The following is a 20,426-nucleotide window of genomic DNA, read 5'->3' on the forward strand; positions in this document are numbered from 1 at the left end:
CAAGCACTTCCGACTTGAAGAAATATTATTCTTATATTTGTTAACCACATGCATACTTGCCTTTGGGATAGTAAATGTAACTCCAGTGTCTTTCTGAGTCTATGGCAGATGCAATTCATTGATTTTTGCAGTTTTTCTTAGATTTTCTGAACAGACCTCCAGAAAGCCACTACCAGTTGATCAAGGGTAGTACAAGAGATATAAATGCTCTTATTATACTAAAAAGGGGGTCAGAAGGCTAGGGCACCCTCATAGTTAGTCTTTCTAATTACACTAATTAGAACCAGTTAGTTTATCTAAGGAAAAATAAATAAATTGCAAAAACAAAGACTTTTTGGAAAGGGTCATAAGTCATGATGAAAAGTCAAGCTGATTGTAAGGGACCAGCTTGGTTTATGGGTAAGAGAATGTTTAGACACCTATTGGAAATTAGACAGATTATAACCTTATCTCCACTGTACCACTGACACCTTCCCTGAATCTAGGTCAAGGAACAGCAAATAAAAATGGCTAGTAAAATGTTGAGAAGATTTAGCAATGAATTTATTCAGGAGTGATGTCAGGCAGGACACTTAATCTCCCTGAATCTGATTACTCACCTGTTAAATGGAAGCAATAAAATAGAGCTGATAAATTAAGGCATAGAAAGAAAATGTAAAGAAACCAATTATGACACTTGTACAAAATAAGAGACAAGGAAATCAATTCAGCTCTATGTCTACAACATAAATACTTAGATTAAAAATATATTCCCAAAGACTTTAGTGCCATGTATCTCATAAACAAAATAACTGGGAGCGGGTAGTTTTTTACTGTTTAAGCGAACTTTTTTTTGGCCATGTCTGCAAGCATGTGAACCCACGTCACAGCAAGAACAATACCAGATCCTTAACCCACTGAGCCACCGGAGAACTCCATAGTGTACTTTTTGATACTTTATCTTGCCAGGGTTTGAGAGGTCTCTTAAGTGCTCCTTAAGTCCTTACCTTAGTTGAGAAGAAAACTGTTTCTTCATTTTCCTTGTCCTCTCTGACTCACAATTAACATGATGGGCTTGGCTATATTAAGGGGGCCCCTTTGGTAAATCACACCCGTGCAGTAATGGATAAGGTCCTCTACACTGAGCTGTATTCTTCACAGCCACCTCAGGAGGGAGGCTCTGTGGTTGTCTCTATTTTATAAGTAAGTCTCAGAAAGTGAAGTACTTTTCCCAAGGTCATGCAGCAAGTTGCTGGCAGAGCAGTTCCTCAAAGGCAGTTTTTTTTTTCTTGCATTCCTACCTCATTCCACAGTCCTGCCTGCCTAGGGTAACATGACCACTCGGTAAGTTTATAAATGTCATTATGTGATAACAAAAGTGTCCAATGGCCATTTAGATAAATATCTTCCATACAAATTCCTTATGATAAAATGTGGTTAATATCCTCATTAAAGAGAAAAAATAATCTGGGCTTTTTTTAACTTCATATTTTCTTGTGTTCACTTATCATATTAGCATTATTACTTATGTATGCTAAATTACATGAGTAAAGTCATCACTAATTTAACTGTAAATAGGATTTAGAATATTTTTCTGTTCATCCATATGGTGGAATTATTGTATTTTAGTTCTAGGGGTTTCGGAGCACTAGGATTACATAGTATAAGATGATGACAATAATGATGGCAGTGGTCATTGTCATTGAACTTCTGTGTGGCACTGTGGAATTGCAAAATGCCTTGATGTCACACATTATTCTGCCCAGCAATCCCGGGACTTAAGTACTGAACCCAGGACTGGTCGATCTGTATTTTACAGTTAGAGAAATTAGGGATACCAAATGCCAAAGAGCCCAGTAATAGGATAGTAGCTCCCACTCCCTTTTAACACACTGCACAAAATACAATTGTTAAGATGCAAAAATAACACTAACTTACCACCATTACCATTTCAGTTACTCTATAGAAATCTAGAGGGGCTTGAAAACATCAAGTTCATACAGATGATTGATTCATTTATTCAGTAATGCACAAGTTCAGAGTTAGGTTCTAAGAATACAGAACATAAATAAGAACAGATGTACTGACTCCCTGGTAGAGTATACAAGCTCCTAGGTGAGAAAGGGTGTTCCAGACAGAAGGAATAGTGAGTACAAATCCCTATGGTGAAAATATGCTTGAAATTTTCAACAAACTGCAAGAAGTATAAAGAGTGGTGGACAGGGGTAAGTGGTGTATCTTGGAGAGTCCCATCATGGCTCAGCTCTAACGAACCTGACCAGTATCCATGAGCACACAGGTTCCACCCCTGGCCCCTCTCAGTGGGTTAAGGATCTAGCATTGCTATGAGCTGTGGTGTAGGTTACAGATACAGCTCAGATCCTGCATTGCTGTGGCTGTGGTATAGGCCAGCAGCTACAGCTCCAGTTCAACCCCTAGCCTGGGAACTCTATGTCATGGGTGTGGCCCTAAAAAGACAAAAAAAAAAAAAAAAAAAAAAGAGAGAGAGAGACCCCTGAGGGGCTTTTGCTTTTATCCCAAGTGTGAACACATTTTGACTTACATGGTATCAAAACTTCTCTGGCTATTATTTTGAGAATATAGGGGATAGGCAATGGTTAGGCAAACAGTAGCTGTAAAGGACCAATTAAGAGACAATTAGACAGATGAGAGCTGATGTTGGTTTGTTCCAAGACTATAACAGTAAAGATAACAGGAACACATAAACTTCTTGAAACATTTTAAATGTAGAACCAACAGGATTTGCTGATGGACTACGCCCATTGTTATGGAATGTTTATACTATTATACCAATGAACATTGACTGCTCCCCACCCTACCCCAACACAGAACATTTATTCTTTTCAATAATTTGATGTACAAGAAGGGACTAGATATAGTTTTATACCGATGAAATTTGGAATCCAAAATCTTGGGTTTGCATCCTGGCTAAATCAGCTCTGCAAACCTGGGCAAATTATTTCATCCTTTGGTTTCACAGTTTTGTCGTGAAGATTAAACAACTTTCTAGAAGGTGTCATCAACTTTAAAATTCAAAGAAAAATACACTAAAGAGAAAATGAAAATAATAGTTTGGGGTTTATAGCTGGAAAATTGTGGGGTGCTTGGAATTAGCTCAGTAGATATATTTAGTTGTATGAGAAAGTATAATCCAGACTTGCAGATTAAAATATTCAGAGAAACAGTCCTCTAAAACGTCTGTCTTCTCCACAAATCATTATTAGGAGCTTCTGGTGTGATAAGGATGCTTATAAAAAGAGCAGCACAAAGCCTCAAACAAAAGAAATTATAATTCAGAATCCTTTCTGTCTCATCCTCATGTTTAGACTTTAGTTTGTGTTTAGAGGGAACAAAAGACAAAGAGAGTGAAAGAGATGTTGTCTAGGGACACACTTTCAATGTGAAGGTAATTTCCAAAGCAGTTCCTTATTTGGGTCACTGCAGTCCTGAATCTGGAACTCAGCTTTACTGGTCAGGAAATCTGATGTCGTCCTGGTGCTAGAGCTGACTCAGAGGAAGTGACTATCTTAGCTAAACTCCCAAATGGGTTATAAACAAACCAAGAGGCTAATTTAATTTTCATGGCTTTGAATTGACCCAATTTTTCATGTCCATTGAATTATACACCTCTCTAGGGTAAGCAGAAGCCATATTAAACCAGAAGGCACCTGGTAAGCATGATATCAGGGCACAGGCAATAGGAAGGAAGGTTTCAGGCCTAACTCATCTATTCAGTGCCAGCTGAAATGCTTGTAATCAGAGTATTTTTCCAGGATGTAGAATGTTTATTGCCTTGTCCAGTGGATCTCCCTAGGTCAGTCTTCCACAGTCATCAACTACTACTTCTTTGCTCGTCTTTCTCTGAGCACAATTCAAACTGCCCTCTTTATTTGCAGTCAAAAGCATATCAACCTATAGAATAATATGCACTGTATAAGTAAGTTTGGAAGTCAGACAGGTCAGCATTCACTTGTGAGTTGGGTGACTTCGAACATTACAAGCAACTTGATTACTTTCTTAGCCTGCCTTGTTATATGTGCAAAGCAATATCTAGACCTCAGGTATATTGTGAGGATAAAGGAAATAATGCACTTAGTTTTATGTTTCTCACATAGTAGACATTCAATAAGATATAGAAACTGTTTTCTCTCTTTAGGGCATTCTCTCTTCTCCCCTCCGCTTTTCTCCTTCCCCACCCACCTCTCTTTCCTTCTTTCTCATCCTCCTCTCCTTTTTTGCTATTTTGTCCCTACACTTAGCTCTGCATCTTTGTCATGTTGTCATTCAACCCAATAAACACACAAGTGTCCAATGATCACATGCTGATACTGACAAGTGACAGGTACAAAGCAACTCTAAGAACTGCAAGCATTTAAGTACTACTTAATCTGTCCAGTATGTCAACTGTTTTGAAATTAATGGAGATTAAAATGCGAAATATCCTATGAATTTCTGGTTGAGCATTTCTTTGTTTTGTTAAATATTTTAAAATGTTACAAGTTACAAAGTATGTAAGAACTGGGAGAAACTCTAGAAGAATTTCTAACAATGTCAAGAGAACTAATGCAGACCATGACTCTCATCACAACAAAGGTCAACAATCCTAAAATAGAAAAAAGAATAATTGAAAATACAAAGAGTGGTGAAATAGGACAGGGCTAATCAAGAAGGGATGCTAAACATGACCAATCAACAAACTATAATCAACACGGAAAAATAAAATTTGAGGAAAAAGTATCACAGTTGTAATCTCTGTAGCTCTAGACCTTGGGCATGCAGGTTGTTAAGAGTAGATACACATGTTGCTATGAGGAAGATTTTCCCTCAAATCACTCACGGTCTGCTATTTGGTCTATTCTGAGACACAGAGTTTACTTGTACAACAAATCTATACACAGTGCAGTTTAGTAAAAGTGACTATCTCCAGAATCTAATCACAGATAACCATGTGCTAGTCTCCACTCTCCCAGGAATTTAATCATGTACTCAGTGATTTCAGTATTTGAGAAGAAGAGATCATTAATTGTCTTTACAGTTTAAATTAATTAAGGGCATTGATATGTACCTCTGTTAGAGGATGGTAGAACTATGTATTTTAAGCTGGACAGAGCTTCCTGTTGTTCCTATAGTTAATGCTTTTGAATATATTAATATTATTACTGCTACTGATAAGGGACTCCTCAGACCCAATTATTAGAATTATTATGATGGTTTCCCTTTCATTCATTTATTATAGTTGCTTAGATAATAGCCTTTTTTGTTATAACTTCAGCTATGTTGATAAATTTCTCCATCTTGAGATTTTTCCCTGGCACTTCAGCTGGCAACAGACTCTGTCACATCTTCTCAGTCAGAGTTTTATGACTTCTTCTGAGAGCAGGTCATGGTTATCAGCTTATTACTTTAATTCAGATTTTTACCTAGGTTTCATTCCTAATATTTTGTGATTGAAATTATTTTTTATGTTTTCTTAAAATACTCTATATACCATTAAGTTTTTTTAAAAAAAAAAAAGATCACAGTGGTATCAAATTGAAAAAGAATGATGTAACTAAAAATATAATATTGCTGGCCAATATGGATAATCTAAATAATATAAAAATATAAGACATGTTTAGGTAGATGAGCAGTGTGAGCCTTTTTTTTTTTTTTTTGCAAATTATTAAAACTGGGCTCTTAATTTATGTGATTAATTTGCCTTGAAAGGCAAAAATAAAAGTCATATAGATATTCCTTTGGAAGAGCAGCTCTTCTTTTGGGGAGGAACTATGCAAGCCCAGTCTTGTTCCCATATCTTGTGATGTTGGGGTGGGAGGCTAGCTTCCCCTTGAGAAGTCCCCTTGGAGGATATAATACCACACATTGCATTCAGAGCATCCCGGGATGTTTCCACTAGGTTTTCCAAATTTTACTCCTGATACTCTTCCTTGTGAGAGTTTTGACCTTGAAATTCAGACATTTTTAAGTTTTCTCCATGTGCAAAGCACATCTTGAATTTCTTTAATGTAGCTTGCAAGCTTGCTCTGTATTTATTTCACCCTTGCATAACTCAAAAGTAGCGGAACAGATTGTGCTCAGATTGGGCAAAAGCAATTACCAAACCCTCAGACTAGGCCTAGTCATGGTCCCAGAAGATAATTTGGGGGGAAACCATGATGGCACATAAATACAGTGTTATTAAAGGTTTTCATTGACAGCTCTGCAGCTTAATGCTTTCTAGTACAGATCTTCTCAAAAGGATCTGTGATGTCACATCACAAATTGGGCCTCACATTTTACACTCTGCATTAACTTTGGTTTTAGCGTGTTCTCCTTGCTCTATACTCATTACAAATTATAACCACAGTGAAAATACTCAATAATAAATATTGGCTTAGCACTTGAACATGGACAGAGGGCTTCATCATTATGTTTTCCAGTAAATCCTTATAACCCTATGTGGAATGAATAATTTTTCTTTTCTTTTCTTTTCTTTTTTTTTTTTTTTTTTTACAGATAAGAAAACTGAGACTCAAGAAGTTAAAATGACCCAAGTCCACTTCAGCTCTTAAGAGGTAGGATTCTAATCCAGTTTTTCATTCATTTAAGAATTATATGAAAATCCAACTATGTGCCAGGCGCTGAGCTGGGCAAAGGAGACACAACACTGAACAAGGGAGGTAGAGTTTATTTCTTCTTAAAACATACACTAAAAAAAGATACAGCAAAAATGAGCATGAAATCACTACTCATTGTACTATTAGAAGTCCTAATGTTCCAAGATAAAAGGTCAGCATGCTCTGAGAGGGGAAAACACAGACACCTGATTGCAATTATGTGGCCCTTATAAAGAAGATACACGTGCATTTAAATGGAGGCAAGAAGGCGTTGTCTGGCTCTGACTCCACACTTCACTTTCAACATTATACGCAGACCATCTTGGAACAATGATCTGACAAGAGCACAAAGAAATCTCAGCATTGAAATATTAAGTCCTCATCTTTGTCTTTCATTTTAAAATGAAACTACTGGATACTAGTCAAAATCTACTTCATCTTTAACAGTATCCAGAATAATAGGCCAGAATATAATTGCAAAAGCCTCCTTTAGAAAGCACTCTGGATTCTGAAACCAGATGGACAGATGTCCTCCTGAAGCCCATGTAACACTTTGTCTGGTCCACTCTTCAGACACTTAGCCTGACTTGGGTAAAATTAGTTCTACCAAGTTATATTGTCCATGAGGGCAGAGGTCATGATGTTTCCACTTTGGCATTTTGAATGGTGTGCTGCTTCAACACTTTAATTGGTGCATGGACGTATATGATCTGTGCATGGGAAAAATACGTAAGACACAGCACAGTGTAGCATAAAAAGGAGGGACGGTGGTGTCTGGTTGACCTGGATTCACGTTCTCATCCTAGCCTGTCTCACTTAAACTTCTCTGAGCTTTGGATTCCCTGTCTATAAAATGGATATTAGCATCTCCCTTACAAGGTTGTTAGCTTGTTGTAGAAGAGAAACACAATCTACATGAGAATGAGATGGATTGATTCAACTGCTCACAAATCAGTAGCTGTCATTAAAGTCTTTTTTTGTTTGTTTGTTTGTTTTGTTTTTTAGTGCCTCACCTGCAGCATAGGGAAGTTCCCAGTTCCAAGGCTGGGGATCTAATCGGAGCTGCAGCCACCAGCCTTTGGCTCAGCCACAGCAACGTGGGATCCAAGCCACATCTACAACCTACACCACAGCGCACAACAATGCCAGATCCTTAACCCACTGAGCAAGGCCAGGGATCCTCATCCTCTCATCCTCATGGATACTAGTCGGATTCATAACCTGCTGGGCTGCAACGGGAACTCCTCATTAAAGTCTTATAATTCTCTTTCATCTATGGCCTACCCATCTCCTGGAGCTATTCAGAAATTGGTTAAGGAAAATTTCTGATTTTAGAATATTTAACACACTATATAGATGTTCATGACACATCAAGACATATAAATGATAAAGGTGCTAAGACATTATATTTGTTGTATATATTTCCTTATCATCCACTAAGCAAATGACCAGATAAGGAATATACTTCATTCTGAACAATGAGCTAGTATAGCATTCTTATCCAATCAAAATGTATTGATATGAATAATACTGTTCTCTAGACTTTTAAGATTATTGTTGGATATATTTAAAAACAATTACAATGTAGTAGGATTGCTTGAGACTGAAATCACTTAAAAAATCTTTTATATATGTTAAATTACCTTCCTTTGGTTCCTGCGAATACATCTGTAATATTCACCATACAGGTGCTTTTTCCTGCTGTTTTTGCAGCTGATGAGAGTAAACAAACATGCCATGTCCTTGTCAGAGCCCTCTAATCCATAGGGCTTGGGGCTGGTGGCAGGAGGTGGGGGATGGGGGGGAGGCGGTGTCAGTCCGCAACAAGAGCAGGGAGAGAAATGTGAGTTCATGCTGTTAAACCAGAGCAGGGATGTTAATCCCCAAAGTGCATGGAGAGAAATCCATAAAGTCAAAATAATAATAAATATCCATCTTCTTCCGTATTTCAAACTCACCCAAGATAACATGAGCAAGAGTGACTATAAACGAACAGAGAACATCTTTTTAGTAGCTCATCATTGTCCCTTTGATACTAGCTGTATTTGTCCTTGGAGAGGAAAACAGTACTATAGACTTATTTAAATTTAAATTATTTTTACTTGATACCTTATCTCCACTGCAATACTGCTTGTCTGGAATGTAATGGACAATGGTCTGATGATCATTATCATCATCATTTTTATTATTTTCTGTCTCTCCCCTCTCCTCTTGAGATAACTACAATCTGGGATCACGTTCAAGTAAACAGGAGATCTGGTATCTCTAGCCATCCCTCGGCATTTCTTAGTGATCTTAATGAACCACTCCGCAGAGCTCTCTTAGTGGAAATGCACTCATTTATACATTTCATACATGTGGCTGCCCTGGGCAGCTTTTGCGGGTAGATCCAGCTTGGTGCTCAGCTGATAATTGCAGAGGAAATAAGGAGCTGCCTTTCCCATGTTCAGCCTTGTAAACTAAGGTTCTTATCCACCTGGCTGATGCAAAATCTCCCCATGACCTTTTGGAGGATAGTATTTTTTCTTCTTTTGTCAGCAGCGACAAATGAGAAAGGCGGCGAAGTCCTAAATACTGTTTGTGAGGAATACATTACAGGATAGAACCTCAAGAGTGGAACAGTATGTTTCAAGTTCCCTTGATGCCAGATGGGCCAGGATATTTAAATGGAGAGTGCCCAACCCATGTCTTTTTCTCTGCAGCAACCATTGAATTCTCAGCATTGTTGATGCTATGTGTGTGCAGTGGGCTGAATGTCTGTTAGAAATACTTAAGGAAAGAAGACCTTTTAAAAATTTAAAATCAATTTTTTTATCCACTCCCCTGGTCTCTTGGGATAGAATAAGATGGAAGATAGTATGAGACAAAGAATATATATAATATATATAATGTATAATATATACTTGCACATATATATATATATATATATATATAGTGTGTGTGTGTGTGTGTGTGGGACTGTGTGTGAGTCACTATGTCATATAGTACCACATATTATGTTGTGCTGAAATTAGCACAGCACTGTAAGTTCACTTTACTTAATAAAAAATATTTAAAAAGGAAAAAATAGAAACAAATAGAAACAAAATAGAAGAAAACAAATAGAAAAAAACAAATAGAAAAAAACAAATCTAAAATTTTGACACAAGCTCTACACTGGATTTAATGAAACTAGAAACATGCCACTGAAATAGGTTGCAGTTGTTCTCTGGCATCGTAGCCAAAGTGGGTCAGGTTGAGAGCCTTCTGGGTTACAAACATTGAATGTAACTTTTCAAGTGGAAAGACAGAGAGCACTTGGTGAATCTTCAAAAATTCATTGTCTCTGTGTGTGTGTGTGTGTGTGTGTGTGTGTGTGTACACATACATGCACGCCCTCACCCTGATGCATGCATTGCCTTCCTCCCCAAATTCCTTTCCTTCCACTCTGCCCTCACTGCAACTTCTGTCTGTCTAGGGTCTATCTTCTTTTAAATTCAACTAAAAACCCCTTACTCTATGCAGTTAACCTGACCCTCATCAGCTGGAAGGAATCTTCTCCTCTGAATTGATTGGCTCCAATCTGATTCTCTCTAATAACCTCCTTTGCCTGCGTTTTTTCACTTAAGCGTGAACAGACTATCATAACACCCATATTTGACACATTATCGGCCCTCAGAAAATGGCTATTAAGTGAATGTAAAACAGTCACAAATATCATAATGCAAATCTAAGCCCTGATGTGTGTGGTATAGCTAATAGAGATCGATATGCTAGTATCACTGTGCATAGAGATCAGATGCTCAAAACTTTCTTATTTCCTGAAAACTCTGACTGGGTTCTTGGAGTCCCAGTAGTACTTTGGTAGAAGAATGTGTGTTTGCTGGATCCCAACCAGGAAGACAAATCTGCCCAGCAGATTGTGTGCAGCCCCAATAACTCTGCCCCATCAAACAAGATCCAGAGAAGTAAGGTCTTAACTGCAGTGGAGATTTCAGGTCAAAAAGGCCAACTTGAGAAAAAGACTTCTTAATTTTTAGCAAAATAGCCACAGCTTATTTAATGTTGATTTTAGATACTTTGGTAATATGTGTTCTCAGTTGTTCAACAAACTCTTATTGATTGTTTTGCTGGGTTCTGTGATAGGGAGTCAAACAAAAATAAAGAGGCATCACTACCAGTAAGTGGAACTAGTGGATATAAATATATGTGTAAAAATTATGTGTATATGTTTTATATATATAAATTATATGTATAATTTAATGTTTTTTTTTTTTTTTGTCTTGTCTTTTTAGGGCCACACCCACAGCATGTGGAGGTTCCAGGCTAGGGATCGAATCAGACCTATAGCAGCTGGCCTACACCACAGCCATGGCCACATGGGATCCAAGCCCCATCTGTGACCTACACCACAGCTCACAGCCATATCCTTAACTCACTGAGCGAGGCCAGGATCAAACCCATGTCCTCATGGATACTAGTCGGGTTCATTAACCACTGAGCCATGACGGGAGCTCCTGTTATTTTTTAAGACAGTGCTTTCTTTCAGAGTAACCAAACTCCAACTTCATGTTCAGTGTTATTTTTAAACTTATTTTAGCATGTATTTAGCTGCCATATCCAATTTCATATTCTGCCTACTTATTTGTTTATTTATGTCTGCTTTGTTCTTTTAAATATGTTAGCAGTGAATTGTAAGGACTTATGTAACAAGTGTGGTCACGAGCTGAATATGTTGTAATGTCCTTCCTATGATATGTTGCTTTTGCCACATTTCCCTACAAAGTGGACATTTTTGGTTCCTGGAGTCTGAGCCTTGGAACCTATTTGAATGTTACCCGGTCCAGGTTTCTCCCAGATGGATAAGTGCCCTTTTCAAGAAGCAGACACACTCTGATCGATATGTACGTGGCAGCCGCCAGTGTCAGGAGCTCACTAAATCCTCATGTGACAAATAGCAAATTCCTCTTCTGGACAGCTTTCATTTTACAGAGCAGTAGTGTGCTTATTTGGTTGGTCTGTTTTGTTGATTTTCATTATTTATCTATTACCTAATTTCTTTAAAAAAATTAAGACTATTTTAAAAGTAGTTTTAAGTTCACAGAACATGAAGGGGTATGTACAGAAATATCCTGTCTACTGCCCCCACAAATGCATAGTCTCCCCTACTATTGACAACACCCCCCCAGACTGTACACTTGTTACAACTGGTGAATCTACATTGACACACCATAATCACCCATAATCCACAGTTCTCTCATGGTATTATACATTTTCTGGGCTTGGAAATGTATAATGACATGTATCATCCATGTACCACCATTACAGTATCATACAGGGTAGTTTCACTGCCCTAAAGATGCTCTGTGCCCCACTTATTCATCCTTCCCTTTCCTCCCCAGCCACTGGTAATCACTGGCATTTTTACTATTTCAATAGTTTTGCCTTTTTTATTTTTTTATTAAAAATTTTTATTAGAGTTAATTTGGACTGTTCTTCCATTTTAAAAATTTTTTTATTATAGTTGGTTTAGTTTTGCCTTTTTTAGAATGTGGTGCTGTTGAAATCATGGAGCAGGTAGTCTTTTCATGTAAGGTTCTTTCACTTAGTCATATGAATTTAAGTTTTCTTCATGTCTTTCCATGGCTTGATAACGTCTTTCTTTTTAGTTCTGAATAATATTCTGTTGTCAGGATGTACCACATTTTATCTATTCATGGAGTGAAAGACATTTGGTTGCTTCCAAGTTTGCATGATTATAAATAAAGCTGGGTCCATGTGCAGGGTTTTGTTTGTGTGAGTGTGTGTGTGCGGCTCTGTGTGCATTTTTTAGAATTTAATTTTATTGGAGTATAGTTGATTTACAATGTTGTGTTGGTTTAGGTGTACACCAAAGTAAATTGGTCATACAAATGTGCAGGGTTTTGGATGTATGTAAGTTGTCTACTACTTTGGGTAGACAAGGAGCATGATTGCTGGATTGTGTGGTGAAAGTTAGTTTGATCTCTAAGATACCCAAACTGTCTTCCAAAGTGGCTGTAGCATTTTGCATTCCCACCAGCAATGAATTAGAGTTCCTATTGCTCCACATCTTTTCTGGCATTTGATGTTATCAGTGTTTTGGATTTTGACCATTCTAATAGGTGAGTGGTAATATCTTATCATTTATTTAAATTGCATTTCCCTAATGATATATGATATGGAGCATCTTTTTATATGCTGATTTGCCATTGTATATATTCTTTGATGTGGTATTTCTTAAGGTCTTTGACTCATTTTTAAATTAGATTGCTTGCTTTTTTTATCCTTGAATTTTAAGTGCTCTTTATATATTTTGCATAGCAATCCTTTATCAGATGTGTCTTTTGCAAATATTTTATCCAAGTCTGTGGCTTCCCTTTTCATTATTTTGACAATGTCTTTCACAGAGCAGATACTTTTAATGAAGTCTAGTTAACAAATCATTTCTTTCATGAATCCCGTTTGGTGTTGTATCTCAAAAGTTATCACCATACCCAAGATCATCTAGGTTTTCTCCTACATTATCCTCTGGGAGTTTTATAGCTCTGTGTTTTACATTTAGGTTTGATCTATTTTTGAAGGATATAAAGCATGTGTCTATTTTTTTTTTTGCCTGTGGATGTCCAGTTGTTTTAGCACTGTTTGTTTAAAAGTCTATCTTGCTTCATGCTGTGACCTTTTGTTTTTTTGTCAAAAATCCATTGACTGTATTTATGTGAGTCTATGAGCTTTCTATTCTGTTCCAATGACCTATCTGTCTGTTTTTCATGTACTATATATACTATCTAGATTTCTAAGTGATTGTATAACTCCGGAAGAAAAGACTGACTCAAGATTCACAGTCCATCTGAATACACATTGTTATGAGAGATATTTGGATGCCATATGTCATTATTAATTTGCCCCATTGTCTCTGGAAAGCTCAAGAAAAGCTGCCTCAGGTGTCTTTATATAGGCTGTTTATCTCTCTAGCTACTCTGATGCTCCAGCCCTGTTTCATGTGGCTCTATACTTTATATTCCATTTCCATGGATTCTAGAATCACTTCTAAGCTGCAGCTTAAAATTTTTTTATTTAGATTATTTTTAGATGTATAACAAAGTACTGCACTTAAGAAGTACCCTCCCCATGCTTCCACACTCTAGATTTGTCACTAACATGAGGCTAATCCTTAACTAGAAACCATCTTCTAGATATCTGAGAGCCCTCTCTTGTTTGCTCAACTGCCTCTCATGTGGAACACACTATGAATGTCCATGGGTTGTTTTTCTTTTCCTAGAAAACACCCTTTCCTGCACTTTGCCTCCCCTTTTCCATTTGAAATTCAGTGAACTTGAGATAACACCAGATCCTGTCCCTGATGGGGCATCAATGGAAATATATTTGTCATGTAATTGAGGAGGCTGTGGCATTGGGAGACCTAAGTCGTTGGCCTATAACCTTCTGTCACCTGCACAGCGAATACAGAAGAAAGCTCATTGTTCATTGCAGTGGCTAAATGAGGAGCAGCATGTATGGTATTTGCTGGTATAGGATTTTTCCTTTAATTAAATCTGAGTTGATATCTGCCCAAGGGACCTCAGGGATAAAGAGAGGACACTGCAAAAGCTTTGTCAGTATTTAAGTCCCACAATAACTTTTTCCTGACATAATTAAAGTCTATCCATTGATTTCAGTTCTCAGGGAAGGTGATTGTTTTTGAGTCAACACTGTCATTAAGACTTTGTATTTATGAAGCAGCTTTATTAGTCTTGTGACCTTGGGCAAGTCACTTAACCCCTCTGACTTTTGGTATAAAGCAGAGTTATTAATGCTTTCTAAAGAAAGCTGTTGTAGGGATTATACAAGGTAATGAATGTGCAAGAGCCTCATTGCTTAGAAAGGGAGCCCATCTGCGTTATTCAGTGGGTGGTGGCTACGTCAGTTTTGTAGTCATGCGCGTGTGCTTGCATGTGTGTGTGTATGTGTGTGTGTTTAATCCCAAACTCCAGATGAATGTTCAGGTTCAGAAAATATTAAGTTAATTGTCTAATATTGCAGAGCTGGAGGTTGCAAAACAGAGATTTCCCTCTGGCTAATTTGACATTTATAACACATCAGACTCACATACATTTCCTGACACTAGAGCCTGACCTCACTCAGAAATCTCACAATGATTCTCAATATGTCTGATTTAAGAAGAATATTTGGTTATGTTTTAATGATATCTAAAAAGCCTAATAGAATTTATTTTTGTTATTTTACTGGTTTTAGATGACTTTATTATACACATCTCAGATTGTATTTTTATTAGCCATCCAGGGGTTAGGCTATGTTAAAAATTGTAAGAAAAAATTCCAAAACAGACTAGAATTTCCTCTGTGAAAATATACACTATTTCAAAGAATAAGTGTGATACTTGTGAAACAGTAGCCCACATAGGAATGAATAGTCTTTAATCGTAGGTACTCAGCAACTACCTGTTAATCAACTGATTTATGGCCTGGCCTGCTTATAGAGGTTCCATGTCATGAAGACAGATAACTTTGTTCATTCTGGTTACATCCTGCATGTGAGGAAATGCTTCAGGCCACAAGGCATACACATTTGTATAAATCAACACCTGGAGGACTCTCTTAAGTCTTTTCATCATCAATCATTATCTAACTTTGACAGTTTATGTCATAGTATTCAACATCCCAGTACAATCTGGGTCTGGATTTTAGATATGGTAATTGATTTAAGGCTGTCTCCAGTTATTTCAAGAGAGAAAAGAAGAGAGATAGTTAATTTTTTTTTCAGTATTCATAGCAAATATAAATATGAATTAAAATGCTGACATTTAAGTACCTCATAATATTAAAAACTAATTTAGATTTTCTTTTTGCAAATAATTTTCTTTTTTCTTTTTGAATTAAAAAAATAATTGGGAAGAGCACCCAGGCACTTCAAAAAGTACAAACTTTGAAATTGCCACCTGCATTAATTTTTTTTTTTCTTCTACCCTAGAATTGTGATGAGCTAACACAATCCATCATTGACTCTGATGGGACTCATGCTAACATTGCAAATTGCCACCTTATTAAGACTCCCTAGCCTTTTTCAAAGCTTCTTTGCTTAAAAAAAAAAGAGTTTGAAATAAAAGAGAATAGGTTTGTATAGAAGGTTAGGCTAGTGAGAAGAATGAGGAAGTGAATAGTATGGGAATATCAGAAATACATGCTTTTTTGGGAATTCCCTGCCTTTTGGTATGTAGGGGGGGATTTTTTTTTTTCTTTTCTTTTTTTTCAGTGTTTCCACCAGAGTAAAGAGGACTCACATAAAACTGGAATGAAAAAAAAAGAATTTCTCCTGCTGACACTTGAATTAGCCCAAAATATGCTTGAATCAGACAGGAAGTAAAACAGATACTTTTCCTGCTTTCTGTACATACCTTTTCCTCTCTCTTTTTAAGCTACTGCTTGTACTGAACCTCATGATACATGTATGTGTGTATGGGTATGTGTGTGTGTTTGAATGTGAGTGTATGTATTCTTTAAGACACTGCAGTCCTGAACTTTCAAAGTACATGGCAAGGATACCTAATTGAGAGGCATTTGGGAGCAGAATTTGTTCACATTTTATCTCTTAAGTGACAGGCCTGACTCTTTTGGTATGTTTCCTCTACTCTGACACAACTGGATGGTATGTCATGGTGATAATCCATGTAAGTGAGGCACAAGTGAATCTGCAGAAATGAAATTGATATATAGATCCACTTAATTTCAAGGTTAAAGAAATGTTTACTGAACCACCCAGACATAAAAAAATGAAACACCAGTTATGGGCCCCAGAATTCACTGGTGGATTTTATCAATTACTTCATCTGTCTCACACAGATTCTTCTAGAAAAGAGGAAAAAGGAAATACTGACCGGTTTGTTTCATGGGGTTAATTTAACCCTGATCCAAAAATGGTATAAATACATCACAAAAAAATGAGAATTGCGTGCTGATTACATTTAATCCAGAGATACATAAAGTGGATACCACAATTTATTTTAAGGGAAAAAAAAACACTATTAAGAGAAAACAATAGGTAGAAAGATATATTGTGTTCAAAGAATCTGTCTCAGTATTTTTAAGATGAATTATATCCCCATTATCATTTATACATTCATTGCGATGATAACTGAAATACAAGATCTTTTGCTGTCATTCTGCATGAAGCTGGAGCTGATCCCATGTGTAAAGTGCTCAAATGACATTTCTCTGTGTCACAAATTCATGGATCCAAGTGTTAATTATTCTAGCATGAACTGGTAGGAGTGCCTGTAGTGGGAGTTTTTAGTTTGTTTCACATAGGCAAGTATAAGTATATATCTTCATTTAAAATCCTCCCTGCTCCTAAGACATTTCTTTCTGAAAGATTTTTTTGTTTTGTTTGTTTGTTTCCCACCAACCTACTTGGATCAAAAGACCAAAAGAACAGACCTAATTATATCTACCAGACATGACAAGGCATAGTCTTTTTGGTTTATTTCCCATTGATTTTTGGATTATGGCTCCATTGAGATTAGAGTGAATCACGAACTTGAAAAATATAGTAAACTTTTAACATTGACCTTCAAAATGTAGATAAATGAAAGAAACAATAGGGTTTTTTGGTATCTCTTTTGGTACATTAATGGGCTACTGTAGCACTTGGAAGTTGGCAGTCTTGTCCTTAGATTTCTTGGATTCATTTAGGAACTAAGCTGGCAGCCACAGCTCCAATTCCACCCCTAGCCTGGGAACTTCCATATGCCTCAGGTGCAGTCCTAAAAAGCAAAAAAAAAAAAGGCATCAATCAACATCTGATTGATAGACTGCTTTGACTGGCTGGATGATTGATGGATTTAATAATAATATAAAGAATGTGATCTTACAAAAAACAACAGATCTATGCATAAATATAAAAGATATAAAATTATATCCATGGGTTAATTTTGGGGTGGTGGATTATGGTGACCTTGGGCGAGTGACTTAACCTCAATATTCAACAATTTCCTCATCTGTGCAATTAGGAACATAATAGGCTTTGTTTCTAAAGTCTTGTGAGATTTCAAGAAGATAATACATGTCAAGTACTTACAGCAGTGCTAGCAAAGAGATGATTATAAGCCATCTTATAATCACAGTTGTCACTTGCATAATGAAAAAGGTTTTAAAATAAATAAAAAATAAATTTAAAATGTGTGTGTATATATATACATATATTAAGAGCTGACCTTTCAGTAATCTTCAATGCCTCTTCTTCAGAAATATGGATACCTATTATGTTGAAAATATTGAAGCTTTCTGAAGTCTCAATCACTCTTTTAAAGGAGTAAAGAAAATAAGCATCAACTGGAAGTTTTAAAAAGATGCTGATGTAAATAGTCAAGTAGTATTTCACACATTATTGTATATTCCATAAAAAAAAACCATATCCCAGTTATTTCTTGTACTTTCCAGGATGAAAGATGACACTAGAAAGGCCATATGATATTTCCTGTATCAATAAATAATTGACCCTCTACCCTCCAGTATTGCTCAAAAAAAAAAAAAAAGTGACTTGTCATCCCCAAATCTGGGAAGACAGGTGTATCCAGAGAGATACAGCAACAAGATCCGCTTAGTTGGAAAAGAAGCTGCTGGAGAAGAGTGTTGAAGCCATTCACCAATAAGAACTACATGGTCATTCTGATGAATTGCCAGAGCTTGAGTGTGCAAGAGAGCGAAAGTGAATAAATCCTGGGGGAAGAAGTGTTAGGAAAGACTTCGTACAAGTGCCAGCTCTTCCTTCAGGAATTCCTCGAGGGTTCTCCAGATGAAGAAAGAAAAATCCCCTTATGGCTCTGGCAGAGCTGGAGAATAATCATTGTAATCCAGATCCAGACCCATCTCCCACTCTCCAAGAAAGGACTTCACCACAGTGCAAGTTTAAAACATTATCCCTGTGTACACCTCTAAATGTAATAAAATTCTTAAGTAATAAAATAAATAAATAAATAAATAACATTTCCTTAAAAAAAGAAAAACAAAAAATATCTCAGCTGTTTGAAGGGAATTCCTCCCCACTCCAGCCCCCTCTAGCCTTCATGACAGAAAAGGTATAGAATATATTTTTCTTTTTCCCATTGTTTCAGGTAGATGGATAGATAGAGAATGTTTAAATGCTTAAAGTTTAAGCATGTTTTAAAGATAATTCAATTTATTTTATCTGAGACTTATTGAAAGCTCTGAGACTAAAGGTCTACGTTTCACAATATAATCATACTTATTTTCTTTTAGCTATAAAAAGTCACATATTATCTGTTAACTTAGGACACTTGGATAACCAATAGAAGATGAGAACCTAAGTGAATTATCCATCTTTCCTTTGTTACCTGGATTATTTGTTTCAATAGTTCCAACAATTTTATGCTTTTCTCTGATGGAGTAACTAAAAAGCACTAAACTGTTAATGGGAAAACATGATGATATGCATTAAAATTTTGAGCAAACACAAAGGTTGGAAACAAACCACGCAAAATTCCATCATATAGAAATATCCACTTTGGGGAGTTCCCTTTATGACTCAGCAGTTAACAAACCCGACTAGGATCCATGAGGTTGCGGGTTCAGTCCCTGGCCTCACTCAGTAGGTTACAGATCCAGTGTTGCCATGAGCTGTGGTGTACGTCACAGATGTAGCTTGGAGCCCACATTGCTGTGACTGTGGTGTAGGCTGGCCGCTGTAGCTCCGATTCGACCCCTAGCCTGGGAACTTCCATATGCCACAGTGTGGCCATAAAAAAACAAAAACAAAAAATCCACTTTCAGGAGTTCCCGTGGTGGCGCAGTGGTTAACGAATCTGACTAGGAACCATGAGGTTGCGGGTTCGGTCCCTGCCCTTGCTCAGTGCGTTAACAATCCGGTGTTGCCGTGAGCTGTGGTGTCCGTCGCAGATGCGGCTCGGATCCCGCATTTCTGTGGCTCTGGCGTAGGCTGGTGACTACAGCTCCTATTAGACCCCTAGCCAGGGAACCTCCATATGCCGCGGGAGCAGCCCAAAGAAATAGCAAAAAAGACAAAAAAAAAAAATCCACTTTCAATATTTGGTGATCATCACTGCACTCATCCTTATTTGCATATGCAGATAGGAAGATGATGGACAGATGGATAAATGTTAAAAAGGAATAATATACATGAGGTTTCTATAAATGTTCATTAAATTTTCTAGAAATTAAAGAATATGTAAATTACTACCAAATATGGAAAATTAAACACTTTGAACTCTGTTGTCTTTTAAAGTTCACTCAAACGACAATATATGGACAAAATGGTCATAAACTTTTAAGTAGAAAGAAAGAGTAAAAACAACAGTATATGAGAGATATCAACAAAATTTTACAGTTTAGAGAGTAGATGTACAGGGGTTAAATCTTCAACATGTAGAAAGCCTAAAGATAAGTCTCTTACAAAAAAAAATAAAATAAGGCCTTGTGCAAGTTGAAGGAATAGACACACAAACACACAGAGAAACACATAAAGCTCTTTATCACAAAATTTCAAATGGTGGCAATAAAAGATGGAGAATGGAGTCATATACAAACAATCAGTTATGAAAAGAACATGAAAACAATGTCAACAGTAAAATTTAAAAATCAATAAAGCAATATTTAAAATTATGGGAAAAGATTCATATCCTAGAATTATATACATAACTATTCAAACTACCATTGGGGGTAACACGGGAAAAGTCTCTAATTTTTCCTTTCATGCACCCATCATCTACAAGTTAATGGAGAATTGTTCTACAAAAATGGGAGAATCAAGAAACAGGAGGCTATGTACTTTAGAAATAAG

General features: G+C 36.7%; 1 long non-coding RNA gene across 2 annotated transcripts in view; it reads left to right on the forward strand.

Moving 5' to 3' along the window:
- Positions 1-7,608, forward strand: part of LOC110256565 — a 392,119-nt gene extending 384,511 nt beyond the window's left edge. For both annotated transcript variants that reach the window (XR_002338199.1, XR_002338200.1), the window contains exon 6: positions 6,496-7,608. This is a non-coding gene — a long non-coding RNA (uncharacterized LOC110256565). The remainder of the gene's footprint in view (positions 1-6,495) is intronic.

The sequence above is a fragment of the Sus scrofa genome, chromosome 13, assembly GCF_000003025.6.
Source record: "Sus scrofa isolate TJ Tabasco breed Duroc chromosome 13, Sscrofa11.1, whole genome shotgun sequence".
Lineage (NCBI taxonomy): Eukaryota > Metazoa > Chordata > Mammalia > Artiodactyla > Suidae > Sus > Sus scrofa.